We start from the raw sequence: 16102 nt of genomic DNA, 5'->3' as shown, positions 1-16102 counted from the left end.
TCTAGTCGGGAGTGGTGCTGACTGAAAACAGATGATTTGGAGCGATTCGCGCGCCATCTGTTGGTCATTCTAAGGACTTATTGAACTACCCTCGTAAATATAGATGGCTACCGAATGGGGCTCCTAATAGTTTTCTCGAAATTCCTAGAGCCATAATTTCCTTTTGCCGTAATTTCCATTTCACTTATTTCTATTTCCATGAACGGTCATTTGCATCATTACTTATTTTTTCAAAGTGCCAATTGATCTATTTTTTAATTATCGAATTCAAAGAACTATAAAATCTAATTATTAATTTTAAATTAAAACAATTATTAAAACATATACATCGGCCTTCATGCAATCTTAATTTTAATGTTTAAGCCATATGGTTTAAAAATTAAAATTAAATATTAAATATGTAGTATTTACAATTTAAAGTTTTACAATATTGAAGAGTGACAATTGAAAGTTCTGGAACTTTGAAAATATAGAAATGAAAATTATTTAATTTTTCGGATTTATATGTTGAAGGTGTACCGCCGTACAAACTAAAAAGATACATAAGTCCAATCTGAGTCGAACTGAGAAAATCGAGAAAAACTTCTTGCCCAAAGAACTTTAATATCGAATAAAATTTTGGATAATTAAGATACGTTATTTGCGTAAAAATAATAATAAAATAATGTGACACAAAGTTTTTTAGGTTCTTTTTCATGTATATACTAATGACGTATTGCCTTACTTGTACAACTTTTAGGACACGCAAAATGCTTTGAGTATCTTTTTCTGTTGTATTTTTCAACTTTTTCGACTTTTCTCATTTATAAACAATCGTTTTTTGCAATAAATATTAATCAATAATAGATTTTATTAACATAGTTAGATGCAGCTTTCTCTTACGAATCCAACGATACCAATAAATCATTTTTCATAAAAATGTCACTTATGTATCATTTTAGTTTGGACGGCCGTATATAATTTTGAACTTTTCTGCCGTACAAACTAAAAAGGTACATAAGTGATATTGCCGTTTAAGTCGACTTTTTGATTGCCAAGTTTAAGAGAAGCACTCTACTTAAGCGGCAATGTCACTTACGTATCTTTTTAGTTTGTACGGCAGCTTTCGTTTTGGAATAGCTCAATTTTGAAGATTTACAATTGAACATTCTTCTTTTCTTAAATAGAAAATTTTTCAATTTTAACAATTCGCTGTTTAAAATTCTTCACTTTTGAGATGTTAAAATTTTAAGATGTTTTAAAATCATTCTTTCTCGCTTTTGTACACCTTTTCCGATGAAAAACTTAAGGTTTTAAATCTTCATATCTAGTAATTCAGTACTTAAATGTATTGAAATATTTACAATTTTTAAAGAATTGAAACTAAATGAATGAATTATACTAACATGTCTTATTTTTTAAACAATGCAATGGTTTTTATAGGATTTGACAAGCGCTTAACATTTAGAGATATTATTATCAAAATTTTGTAATGCTGTACTAATACTATACGTTTCTTCTTCCCGCTAAATAGTGTTATTTTTTAGGAAATAAATGAAAATATGTATTTCAGATGATTTTCTTAACGTTTTATATACTATTTTTATTTATGATACCAGAGAAAGACATTTTCTATTATTCAAAATATTGCGAATTGTTCTTCTACAAAAGTTTTGCGCTTCTGTAAAATTTTGTTGATTGGAATTATATTAGCACTGTTTAGCTTTCCCGTTTCAATTAAAGACTTAATAATTTGTCATTTTTATAGTTTAAGATGCTCAGCTATCCAAGAACAATAAAAGTTCTAAGTTCATTCTAGAAGGTCTGACCTTGCCCAGGAGGGGTGCTGATCATCCCAGAACAAGAAAATTTATAAGTTGGAACAGCAAATTTTTCCTTGATATTTATTTCAAAAAGGTACAGGGTTCCAAAAATGATAGAAAATAGTAAGTTCACTCTATGGCCTTGAAATTCTGGTGTGGTGCAGATTTGGCGCTGATAATCTAACCAAGTACATGAAAATCTAAGTTCCGCCAATACATTTTTTGTTAACATACTTCCAAATACACTGAAGCACCCATTTAAGACCGGATTCGGTTGTGGTCATAAATGGTCTTCAATTAAATAAAAAACAACATTCACTCGCTCCGAACGTAAACAGGCAGGGTCGCATAAATCACTTCTGTTGGATTCCTACACATTGTGCAACCTGATGCTACTAATACGCTGAGAGTGCGGCTCTCATGCTGTTTGTCATTCTTGACTGAGGACCCCCTCTATTCCGGTCCCGCGGTTCCCGCATTACCAAATTCCGAAGACAGATATTCTAGGAACGACCTAAATGGGAGGTACTTAAATGGGATTCGCTGTTTAGTTATAGGTGTCTACAATAAAAAAAAAAGAAATTCACACTATCAAAACAAGACTTTTTTTGTCATGTTGACAGTCTGGTCTGGACCAGGTTTGCCGTTGATCAGCTAAATACACTTACAGTCACAAATTACTTTTTTTCAGTCGACCCGGCTGACCGGTGGCCTCCAACTAGTGGTAGTGGTTGACCAGCTAATAACTGGATGCTACCATACGGTCTGACCTGTGGCTGTAAAAAAACCTTACGCTTTTGGTCCGGCCCAGGCGAGGCCATCTGGTCAGCGTCAAGACTGAAAACCAGACAGTCTGGTCTGGTCCGAGCCAACGCGCAGTAGGAGGAATGGGGAATTTACTGTTCATAATCCATTACTTTCATATTAATTCTAAATTATAATAAATAGCTGCAAAAAATATAAATGTTAAATATTTTTATTATTAATAACAATATTATAAACAAACTCAAAAATTTAGCGTTTTCCTTCAGAAAAAAATTATTTTTTCTGCTAAATCATGTTAAAGTTTTCTAATTGGTTATAATTCCTCAATAAAGAGTAGCAAAAACTCGCTATTTTTATTGTTTTTAACAATATTTTAAATAAACAGTCATCTGTAACAAGTTTGCGTCTGAATAAGCAGTTTTTTTTGTAATGATTATTTTAATGCGTCTCGATAGCAGTGGCTAATTAAGTAACTTTCTCAATAATTCTGAATTAAAATAATTATTAAATAATAAGATAATTATGTCTTAGAAACAAATTATAAAAGAAAGACTAACTAAGATTGTTAATAGCAATAACAATAGCGAGTAATTGTCACACTTTCTTGATGAATTATAATCACTTAGAAAACTGCAACATGATTTAGCAGAAAAAATAATCTCTTCCGATGGAAAACGCTAAAATTTTTAATTTGTTTATAATATTGTTATTAACAATAAAATATTTAACATTTATATCTTTTTGCAGCTATTTACTAAAATTTAGATTTAATTTCAAAGTTGGTTGATGAGAGAAACATCTTCGTTATTTTTCATTCTTAATACTACTTCTACGAGATATTTAGGCATTAGTAATCAACATAAAGTTTTTTTGTTATAGCTGAGCACCGTATGGAAGTTATTGTTTATATTAATTGCTTATAACAATTAACCTAAATACTAAACTTAATATTCGAAATATATCTGCAATAATTTTGATAGTTAACTACTTCTCTTAAGTCTTTTCTTTGGAGAAAAAACTAATATTCGTAAAATGTTTAATTTTGACGTTCTATTTGTTAAAATAATAAATGTCACAGAGTGAAATTAAAAAATCGGGCCTAACGACGTTCTACAGGATTTAATTCTGAGCATTAAAAAAACATCAAAATTGGTCAAGGATTGTAGTCTGTAGTGGATTATGAACAGTAAATTCTACTCCAAAAGTGTTTTTTTTGCCTATTCTATTATATAGGCTAAAATATGGCTGTATCAAAAAAAAGCCGGGAATGGAAAAAGGGGGAAATGCTTGATCATTTTTCTATCTGAAAGCCTTGCAAAGTCGCTAAAAAATTATATTAAGTCGACTCGAGAGTAAATTAATTTCTAAAATTTATATTGTCATTGGCATCTCGATGTTTAATTATTTTCAAATAATAAGAACAATATTTTGTAATGATGAGACTTCTTGATATTTTTCCTGGCTTGGAAAGGGTCTATAGACCCTGAAATTAAGACCGTAAAATGACCCTGATTTTGCTTTATTCTTAGCAGAAAAAGGAAGAGTTGCTAGAGTATCTAAAAAAACATCTCCAGCATCTAAACTCGAAAGTTGATGACTTAACAAATTAAACACAGCTTGCGATATAGTGACTCAATTAGCAGAGGTAGGTCAGGTATGAATGGGACACCCAGCAGATTAAGTCATACTAATTGGTGCTTTAAACGTCGCTGACAATTAAATACATATAACATATGTACTCTTTAATCAAGTTCAACGGTCGTTTGATAAACAGCAATCCTACTCTTCGATTTAAAATTGCTGCAGCAGACACTCATAAAAATAGTTTCAAGGTTACGAGAATACGTAAATGACCAACTTGCTTTCATCACTTTCAACATTTTATTTTTGTCCCAACATTATATATTTGAACACATTTTTTATACACATAGTAAATCCCAAAAATATTTCTTGGCACAACGTTGGCTAAAACCCAATACAAACAGTTGTCAACTACATGACAAATTTTGCAATTGGATGTAACATCAATGTAGTGGTAAATTTAGTTGTCAACACTTTTGCAACATTTTAAGAAAATTTCGGTTAAAAATTCTGTTTGGCATTGTTGTGTAATTAATTAGAATTTCTTATTACTATAAAATAACAGTAGTCGTTATTTTTATATAATAATTTGAGGTTATTATTGCCGTAAATCATCATAATTATAGATAAATATAAGCATTAAACTTGAATTATTATTAAGTTTTCGAATCAAATAGTCATATCAATTATAAATATTTAATTGTTCATGAATATCAGGGGAAATTCTAATTGCAATGAAAATTATAGACGCATTTCAGAACCGCTTAATTTTAATGAAACTATCACTTTTCCTTATCTACGTTTACGACCTATCATTAAAATTGCCTCACTCGAATGATGGGGTAATATGCCCAGAGTGCATTACTAGAATGTTTAATTATTCTCATTACTCTATGCATGAAGTAAAATTCAACACATCTACCTTCTCGCTCGTATTATAATAATCAATTACAAGTTTATTTATTAAATTGTGCTTTTTATACGCAGATGTCTATGGAAAAAGACTGTTTCGAATATAAACATAATTATATACTTCTAGGTTAATGAAGGTCAATAGTGTCGCATTTTATTATGACCTGCAAAGTGTTTTAAACAAACTGGAGTGTGAGATTTTCAACAGATCAACCTTTCAGAAAAATTGACTTTACAAAATTTTTTTTGTAAATATTTGTACCAAAAGAGTTTGAACATTTAATTCACATTTTAATGTATTGAAAAAATATCATAAAAAATCTTTGGCTATTTAAAAATGTTCTGTCATAGTGAAATATGCGTCAGTGAATCAATCAATCACTTGGACTTTGCTCGTGTTCGCGCACGCCTGTAGTCAGTTTTAATTAGTTTCAAAGTGACACACTAAAAAAATATGGTTTTTTAAAAAAAAATGATTATTGGTATATACAAATAAATACATTGCAAGATAGTAAACCAAAGTTTTGGTTGATTCAACCAGATTTTTTATATTATATACTCAAACTTGATATACTCAATTATACTCAATATTGTTATACTCAATATGTTAGTTGATACTACCGCATTTTTTTATTCCTTCAACGAAGAATTTTGTTTTTACTTTTTTGAATCAAAATCATTTGTTTAGTGTATATAAATTTTTCGATGTAATCTTAAGAAAACAGGTCGGGAAACAGTTGATCTTTCTTCGCATTGTGACTCAACTTATTAATTCTTTGGTTAGATTCTAGAAAAGGGGCGTCACCCGTCACCTCTATTTTGGCAGGAAAAACAATTTTGTTTGGCAACAAACTTTTAGAATCTTTAATTGAACGATAAATTAATCGATTTGATAAGGCAAAAATTAAAAATTATTGTTACTGTTGTTACTATGATGTCTCAAATATTGGTCTGTCGCGATATATCGTAATGATCATATTTAACGACAAGTTGGAAATGGGCAGTGATTTGAACAACATTATTCTTCTTACTAGTCATAGGGGCGCCTTTCCGCGCCCACGACACGTTGAAAAGGGGTAGGGTTTTGAACAGTTATTTTTGTATCCTGTCAAAGGGGTGTTTCTGGCCGCTTGGACGCTCAAAAGCATCTAAACGGTGCGTTAAATATAATCATTCGGATATCGTAACATGCCCATATTAATATATCCTAGTAACAAAAGTACTAATAATTTTAAACTTCTGTCTGCTCAAATCGCTTCATTTTTCATTCGATTAAAGATTCTAATAGTTTGTTGCAGAAGAATACTGTTTTTCCAGCCAAAAAACAGGTGACGCTCCTATTCTGTAATTGTACCAATTCTTTTAATGTATTTGGTTTTATGGGATTATGATTTCAAAGTTGATCACGTTTGACATTAGAAGTTTGGTTGGCGCGAACTAATCATAAATGGGTGACAGCGAATGCGCATACGCGTAGTACGATTATGATCATAATTCTAACGCGCGCATGCGCTATCGCTCCACCTGTGGTGTAAGCGGTTATTTTCAGAATTAAATGAGATTTATCGAATAGCGTACTACATACTCGATACAATCACCGGTTTTACGCACTTGCGTTCACAAATAGCTATTCAGTTTTTTTTTCAGTAACGACGTATATACATCAAATTTGGAATTTATTCCATACACGCTTCAAGTGTAGATTTATTCCACTTTTTATTTCAGATCACCAGGCAAAAACCTGGATATCCTTCGTCGATCTACAAAACGATTAATTCATTTTATATCGTCAAAAAACCTTGATTTCTGCATCAATAATATCATCTATAATGTTTAACCATAATGAATCAATTTCAAATACAAATCTTGTTATGAAACCATCAAATATACATTAATTTTTCAATATGGAAGTAAACCATACCAAAGATGTATCACGGCTAGTGTACCGTATAATTACGTAACCTGGGACACCGAATTTTGTTATAGATAATCAAATAATTGTATGAAATCAACGAAATCTTTGAAATACATAGTCCGAAATAACGTAAGAAGTCAATTTTTTATTTCAAAAGTATAAATCCAAGAAAAATAGGTGTCCGAATTTAGGTGATTCTGAATTTTTTTCACCACTAAAGGAAGTACCCTCGGTAAAAAGCAAGTCAGTTGAGAGAATGCCTCGTCTTGTTATTGACTCACACAGTCCCAGTCACAAGTTTTGCAATGTCGAGTGTAAGCATGTGTGTTATTCGAAATTCGCGCATAAACTACAGCGCGTGGATCGGATGCGACGTTGCCATATTTTTAGTTAGCTGACGTCAGTCATACCTTTACGGTATAAATAATTTTTCTTTATTCCTATAGACTCTGAATGATACTTTTGGAAGCAGATATGGATTTCGGAAAACACTCTATATATGTCAGAATTATTTCGGATTTTTTTTATTTTTCAATTTTTTTATATATAACAAAAAGTACGTCTTCTCATAAGATCTTATTTTATTTTCAGTCATTGATTTTTCGATTATGAAGCTCTGAAAGATCCAAAATTTTAAATAGAGCTTCAGTGCATTTTAATACAAATGTCATCCAAATATCAAACGATTCTCATTTGTAATTCTATTACCGCCCGTGTAGAAATCACCAAGTTACTTCCAGTTTCCACGCTTGGGCCAGGCCGGGGGTCCTGAGTCTTTCCTAGTGGTTAGAGCTCAAGCCCGGCTAGATAGCAGTTAGTATCCTTTCGCACTACACATGCTTAGAGCCGACAAAAGGATTGGCTACCGATGGCGCACTTATTCAAAATTCTTAATAGCTTAAAAGTTATTATTTGTTGTAAGCAATTGATTTACACATTTAATTATTTTAAATAAGCGCGTTAACCGTGACCAATTCGGTTGTCGATGCGACGCGAACCGCATACTTCCGAAGTGGGCCGAACGTCGAGACTAACGGAGCGACAAACAAGCGCCAGTGAGAGGCATGTTTATGGTGTTTTTAATTCAAATACATTTTCAGGATTAGTTTAAACTGCTCGTCGATATTTTTAACATGAAAGGGGAGGGACATGTATAAAACTAACATGGTGGATAGCACTAATGAAGTTTTTCTTTAGATTTTCCACGTCAAATGCTTTCGTGCTTAACACTCGATGTTCAGTTTTTTTTACTTAACGTTCTTGATAAACTTTCTTAAAATTTCAGCAATTTTATACTGAAACAAGAGTAACAAGATGCGTAATTCCAATAAAACGAATGGTTTCAGATTTGATACATTTTTTAATAAAAGAAAAACAAAACTTCCTAAAAATAAAATTATGCTGGAATCGATAATAAGCTAGATTTAAGCTAGGGCCAAGTTTGGCGATGTAGCCTGTACATCGAGTTTGGCCCTGGACCGATTTAATGTTTCATTCTAGCTTGACCCAGGCTTGATCACAAGGCCAGGGACTAGTTTTGCCACGCTTGGGCCCGGTTAGGCCCACGACAAAATTTCCACACGGACGAGTGTACTTTAAAACATCTATGAAATATACTTTAAACATCTGTTATTCTTCTTATCACGAAAATGCGAAATTTTCATTAATATATTGTTGTATATTCAAGGCCGTCGCCAGAAAATGTTGGGGGGATATACATCAGGAAAAATAGGGGGGGGGGGGGGGGGGGGGGGTGCAGCAGCACCCAGGCGAGTATATGTATATTATGTACAGGTTTCAAGAATTGGGGGGCCTTGTGTATATTGGATGTGATTTTTTGCGTGTGTATCTTATTGCGTGTTCGATTCTAAGAGATGTGGTTTGAGACGGAAGTTCTTCTGATCAGCTGAGTCAAAACCGGAAGTAGGAAGGTCAGTAGTGTAATACCGGAAACAAAGGGAATGGACACACATCCTTCACATAATTGGTATTAATAATGTTTCAAAAAGTCTGTTCGAACTATTGTTTATTTAATTGTAATTATTTTCCAATACAACGATTTTATCGACTTTTGGATACAAATTTGTAGACTTGGAATTTCATTTAAAGTCATTTTTACACCTAAAAATAGCTGCTGAATCCTCTTAGAACTGAAGCCAATAGAAACCATTTTTCTGTCGATACGCCCTAACGTGTATGCTCGCCCTATTAAATTCGATTAAAAACAAACAAAAACAAACACCAAATGTCGTTTAGAGATAACTCTAAAATAGAATCAGCTGCGATTTCAGTATTTAAATTGGTTGAAACTTGAAATAATGTTACTTTGTGAAATTCTATATAAAAGACTTTTAGAGAGAAGGATTTTTTAATTTAAAATATTATACGAAAGTTATGCCATACTGAATTTTTTTCTCATTTTGCCTTGCGGTGACGAAATAGGATAAAAAATTTCATGCTAAGAATTGCTTAAAAGGACATCAAAATCGGATAACACATTATGAATAGAAAATTCCAGAACCGGCCGACTGTGGGTTGAAGCCAGTTATGGGTTGTAAGTTGTTACATGTATCTAAGTTACTTCTGTGTACATACATGTTAATATTGAGGGTCAGAAAATCGACAACTGTTATTTGGTGATTGTGAATCCTCTTTTGTTAAAGCTCCTTCGGTTTTAACGATTGCCCAAGACGCAAACTTTTCTACATTATGTTAAACTCTATTATTTCGAATGTGTATTATATTTAAGTATGTATTACTTTAGGCCCTTAAGGGGCCATCCATATACCACGTCGACAAGTTTTCACCACTTGTCATTTTGACAACCCCCCCCCCCCCCCCCCCCCCCCCCCCCCCCCCCCCCCCCCTTCTACTACTCTGTCCACGTGGACATATTTTAATGAAATATGGATATTATTGGTCTTCAAAAGCAAGGAGGTCAAAAGGAGCGATGAAAATAGGCTGAAAATTCGGATTTACATGAGAAAGTCAGCTTAAGCAAGGTTTTAAGTCCAAACAAAAAGTCATGAAAATATTCTTCGTTTTTTATGTTATTCTAACAAAAAAAAGGTTGCTCGAATCCCTTGTCTCATTTCAATATATTTTTTCGTAATTTTGGGGGAACGTTTGTCCACGTACATTCTAGCCCGACCGCCCCCTAAGGCCTAAACTATACACGTGGTATATGGATGGCTCCTTAATATTTGTTTATTATTTTGCACTTTTTTAATTTTCAGCTACCCTGAAAACTGTATGATTGCAATAAATATACATTATTTCAATTCATTATAATAATATTGCGTAAATTTGAGCATATCAATAGTTTGAATGCGCTACTGTTCGTTCACGCGTTCGTGCTCGATAATGTATTTATCTCGAGCTTAGCGTTCGGTCCTTGTATTTTCATTAAATTTGTGCACAGGCTTTTTAAAATTAAAGGTAAAAGTATCGACATCTGTAATTTGGAGATTGTGAATTCTCGCTTGTTAAAAGAGCTTCGCTCGCATGCTTGATCGCACCTATGACGCGCGAATAATGGTTCTCACGCTTCACGCTTAATAATGTATTTGCCTCGCGATATGCTCTCGGGTTCTGCATTTCTCCCACATTTGTGAACAGACCTTTAAAAATTGAAGCTCAAAACACCGACAGCTGTAATTCGGTAATTGTGAATTCTCTTTTGTTTTTTGGTCCAAAATGTTAACTTTTCTACATTATGTTTAAAACTTTTATATAACATGTATATTACATTCATTTAGATTATTTAGCGATAATCAGTTTTTGAATAAAACTAATACTTTCTCATTATGATGATAATGTGAAAAATGTGCATCATAAACAAAAAAAAAACAACATTTTGTAATTAAACATTTTATTACATCTGGTGTCATTTATCCGTAAATTTAATTTATTCCCAGTGACACGCTCCTCCCCGTGTGGAAATTTGGTCGTGGGCCTAATCTAGCCCAAGCCTGGCAAAACTAGGCCCTAGCCTGGTGATCAAGCCTGGGTCAAGCTAGAATAAAACGCTAAATCTGGACAGAGCCTGGCCCAGGCGCGGCCTGGGCCCGGGAAGAACTACCAGTATTTATGGAACCACTACCAGAAGTATCTGTGGTATCCTCAACCTCGTCGACAATGGGATTTTCATTTGCTCTTGGAAGTTTAGAATTTATAACATTATTCTCGTTTACAAAAGGCATTTCAATTGCGGGTTCATTAAGTATCTCTTCAGGTTCTGATTCTACCTCGTCGACTGCACGACCATCTTCACAATCAATCACAGTACACATACAATCATTTCGTGCTTAATCCTTTTTAATTATAAAAATAATTGTTTAAGCCTGCATAAGTATAATATACTTACAAGATCGTTATTTATAGGTTAGAATTACGCTAGCTTAATGTCTTATTATAATTTAAAATTAATTTGCTCACTTTCGAAATCCACACGTAAGTATGCAATAGTGGTTTTTGCTCGATGCCTCCTGACTCTAAAAGGGCTTTTTATTATTTTAGCCATTTTACGACTTTAAAAAATGACCCTCTTTTAAGCACACACAAAGCGACATAATGGATATTGGATAATGCACAAAATAATCAAACGCCATCTGCCATGAATTTTAGGAACTTTGCCACTACCTATCTAGCCGGGGTCGAGGTCGAGCCATTGAGAAATACAAGCTAGAGCCAGGCTCGAGGCCCCCGGCCTGGCCCAAGCCTGGAACCAGGAAGATACCTGGCGATTTCTGCACGGGTCTGTGCTTTTATTGTAAGGATACGTAACAGTTCTGTAATTATGTAATGAAACTGATATACCATTCAGTGATAGAACTGCTAAATCATTATAATGTAACGGTTGTTATTAAACACTTATTATTATACTTAAATGATCCAAAATCGGTCCGTAACATTTGCAAAAATTATCTTTTGAAACGTGTAAGAAGAGTGGAGCGTGATTCACAGTAAATATAGTATGAAATTAAAATATATAATTAAAACGCAAAAATATAGAAAAAAATTCGAAATAAATATGAAAATGAGAACCTTTTTTATGAATTCAAACATTCTTTTGGACTATAATTATATATATTAGTATGTGTGTGTATCAGCGGTGTTCAGTGGTAAATCCAGACCAGCCAAACGTAAACATTCAGTGGCGTGTGAAACACCCAATGGGAAATGTCTGCATTGAGCCGTCACTTACAGCTGGCGCAGTACTGAGCCAGTGGTCTTGCCAATGTCCAGCCAAATCTGCATAGATAGATCAAAAAGCAAATATATATAATATATATCGTATAGTTTAAACCGTGGAATTCTAAGAGAAATACTACTTCCTTCCCCAATGCAAACTATAAGCATATTTTATACATAATAATTCTTTTAATTTTGATACATATGTTACGAAATTTTAAGATACATATTTTAATTTTTTATTCGCATTTGTAATACAAAATTTGCGCATATGAAAATTACCATGATTTTCGTATTCATAGAAAAATATGTTTAATTTTCCAAATTAAATTAAAACCTGATCATATTGCACCTAGGACCATTTTTTTATTTCAAAAAGTAATTGCAGCTTTTTATTTGTAATAATAAGACGTAGCAACTATTCAGATCTAGCCAATTTCGATTTTAAACAATTCTGTGTTATTGATAATCACGTCGCTTCTAAAAGTTACAACAATTTTGAATTCGCCGCGGTTATATCACGGTAGTACGTGCGCCCACGTCAAAAGTTTGTCGACTATGAGCGTGCGCACGCATATCAGCATCGAAACGTGCCGTAAAATCGTATATTAAACGGATACCATTGACAAGAGAGCGAAATTGAATTTGATGAATGAAATCCGTCAAAATTAGTTAGACATTATGCGGATTTTGTTGGGACCAAATCTCGTAGCCTAATCAAATTCGACAACATTTTTGATTTTATATACAATATTTAATCAGTATTTTTTTATACATAATTTAAACTCGAATTCCCTAGTAAACTTATAATGACTTACGGTGACCTTGAAAAATCGAATCTACTGATTTTATGTTATATCTATGTACAAGCATAAGAAATAAATTTCTTCTGATTTCACTCGCAATGTATAATCCGTATACGATTTTTTTTCTAAAGTGTACCTACCATCATTCAGTCTACTGCTGGCGAGAAAATGATAGGCATGTGCCTTTGAAGCTCGATAATAGGTTACCTCGCTCTTCGCGCTCGGATATTTATTCTTTGCATTTGGAATGCTTGAAAAAAACTTTATCAAACAGATCTCTTTTCGATGGCAGTATTTATATGCGTCTTCATATTCTGAATTGTCTACTTAATTATGTATAGTCAAAGATTAAGTTTCTCAAAGCTCTGTAGGCTTTGATGTACAAATTCTCATCGCGACACTCGCGCTGCGCGCTCGTTTTCCGACAGAAATTTGTAAACAGGTTTTGTTGGATTTTTTCTCGTAACTTTCGTCGTTTTTCCACACATTTGTTTATATATTTTTTTTCAACGTTATTTTTCACAAATAAAACAAAAAGTACGCGTCCTATCCAGAAGTGATTCTTAACGAAGTTGTAGATATTTTTTGGGATAACCATTTTTGTTAATTAATCTTTTTTCGTATCCTACATAGTTTGTCCACAAAATGGAATTTTTTATTTTCCATTATTTTTTGTGCAATCAAAATTTGAATTTTCGATTTTTAAAGAAAATCAAAAATTGGTCATGATAATCTTGTAGGGCTTTCAAAAAGAAGTGCTTTTCTTCTCTTGGATTTTTTTCATATCGTGCGTTTTTCGGCTTCAAATTTTGATTTTCGGTTGAACAAAAAAATTTTGAAAACGCTATAACTCTGAGAATTTTCTTTTTATCGAAAAGTCATTAGGATCAATTGTTTGTTCTTTTTATTACTATAAATATCCGCACACAGAATTTTCAAATTCAGAAAAAAGTGGTCTCAAAAATTTCAAAATGCGCTCACTTTTTGAATTTTTATAAAAAATGGCTGGTTCACGAACTTGCCCTTTCTTTTAGGACCTAAAAAAGTGTGCCAAAGATGAATTTGATTCGATCATTTTTTCGAGAGTTATCGTGTTTACGGACGTACAGACAAACAGACGCCATCGTGAAAACCTGATTTGCGGATTCAGGGGGTCTCGAAACGTGGAGATCCGTTGACAAAGTGTGATGTCAAATTTCCGACAATTCTAATACTTTCTCAATCATAAATGATGAGAATGTAAAAATAGTCATATGTAAGCTAAAAGTGTTCTAATACGTATAAATGAGCTTGAAGACGTTTACGTACAAATTTTCTTGTGCTTTGCAGACTGAAAAATGTTTAAAAAAGTAAGGATTTTCGGGTACATGTAAGATCAGTTACGTTAAGAGCATTGTTTCTTATACCAGGGGCTATGGGAAATATTTGGGAAAATTCGTAAGTATGAGAAAAACTGTTGTGAACCATTTGCAGTTGAGGAATTTGAGAAATAATAAAAATTGTTGCTTAAAAGTACACAAATGTACAACTATATTATCTTTAGTTCTAATAAAGATATTAAAGAGATTCAAACTGTAACGGATAGGCTCTGTAATTACTTTCAATCACCCGGCACTTGTTTTTCAACAACAAAAAATGTGTAAAAATATCGCGGTTTTTACACAAAATAATCACATCCTTCCGGGTGATTGAAAATAATTACAGAGCCTATCCGTTACAGTTTTCAGTATGAATCGCTTTAATATCTTCATTAGAACTGAAAATAATATAGTTGTACATTTTTTGTACTTTTAAGCAGCAATTTTTATTATTTCTCAAATTTCTCAACTGAAATTGATTCACAACAGTTTTCCTCATAACCATGGATTTTTTCAAATTTTTTTATTGCCCCTTGTATAAGAAATAATGCTCTAAACTTGATTGTTCTTAAATTTACCTGAAAATCCTTACTTTTTTTGCATTTTTCAGTCTGAAAAACACAAAAAAAATTTACATAAACGTCTTGAAGCTTATTTACGTAGAACACTTTTAGCTTTCATATTACTATTTTTCTGTTGCACTAGCATTTTTTTGGCTGAGTTGTTAAGCTTAAAAGGCAGCAGTAGGCGTCCCAAGTGGAGAAATCAGTAGGCTGCCGTAGTTCATTACCTACGCAGTACTGGCCCAGTACAGGTAATCGGCAATTCGCCCAGTACTGGCGGACGGTTGGCTCCACGATAGGTGCAGTACTATGCCGATAGTATAGATATTTGAAAAATGAACAAAGTACGTTTAAAAATATTGTTAATGTGTTCTTAATCGTTGTAAAATAGTCTTTAACACCTACAAAGCAAACAGTTACACAAAAGTTAAAACAATTTGTTATTAAAAAAATTGTCGCAGCACGCAATAAGTTCCGTCGATAGTAATTTCAAATGCTTATTAAAAATGATATTTTATGTGATTATCAAAAGTTGTAAAATTTTTTAAAGCGAGAAAAAACAAAATATTACATGAAGATTTTTTGAAAAAAAAAATTATGAAAAAAAAGATTTGAAACACAAAATTTATAAAAAAGAAATTTTTCATAAAGATTTTTAAAAAAAGTTGAAAAAATTTGTTTTTTGAAAAAACTTTTAGCGCTTATACCTTTTTGCTGTGCCAAGTGTTGGCGCTTATGCCCTTTTGCTGTTCCCAATGTTGGCACTTATGCCCTTTTGCTTTGTTAAATCTTGGCGCTGGTGCCTTTTTCTACGACGGATGGACGGACGGACACCCGACCGAAACTATAAGGGTTACTGCCGAGTACGGAACCCTAGAGATTTTAAATTATTAAAATTATTTATTTAAAAATTATATAATTCATATTCTTGTTACCCGTTAATTTATTTCACATATGGTGTAAAATTAATGAGAAAAAAGAATCAATAAATGGGTTTTAAACTTTTTTTTGACCTGTGGCTTATTCGGATGGTTTTTTCATTGACTTTTAATTCTGTAGGTATACGTAGAGTAATAGTTAAGACTCCCGACTAATATAGGTGATAGATTTACCAGGTGTATACATATGAAACCGGTATTTTTTCAAGAAAAAAAACACATTTATTTCAAGAGAATGATAACAAATATTTTATTCAAAGTATGCGCCC

At 32.7% G+C, this 16102-nt stretch overlaps 1 protein-coding gene across 4 annotated transcripts in view; it reads right to left on the bottom strand.

Moving 5' to 3' along the window:
* LOC117167560 (synaptic vesicle glycoprotein 2B) overlaps positions 1 to 16102 on the bottom strand; it is a 209894-nt gene that overhangs the window by 28555 nt on the left and 165237 nt on the right. Inside the window, exon 1 of one of the 4 annotated variants that reach the window (XM_033352614.1) lies at positions 15603 to 15717. The exons of the other annotated variants lie outside the window; for them this stretch is intronic. The gene's annotated coding sequence lies outside the window, so the exon portion shown is untranslated. Of the gene's footprint in view, positions 1 to 15602; positions 15718 to 16102 lie in introns of those variants that run through there. 4 annotated transcript variants of the gene reach the window in all.

Source organism: Belonocnema kinseyi, chromosome 1 (assembly GCF_010883055.1).
Source record: "Belonocnema kinseyi isolate 2016_QV_RU_SX_M_011 chromosome 1, B_treatae_v1, whole genome shotgun sequence".
Classification (NCBI taxonomy): Eukaryota; Metazoa; Arthropoda; class Insecta; order Hymenoptera; family Cynipidae; genus Belonocnema; species Belonocnema kinseyi.
Note: the sequence above shows the minus strand (reverse complement) of the source record. Positions and strands in the feature narration are given on the sequence as shown.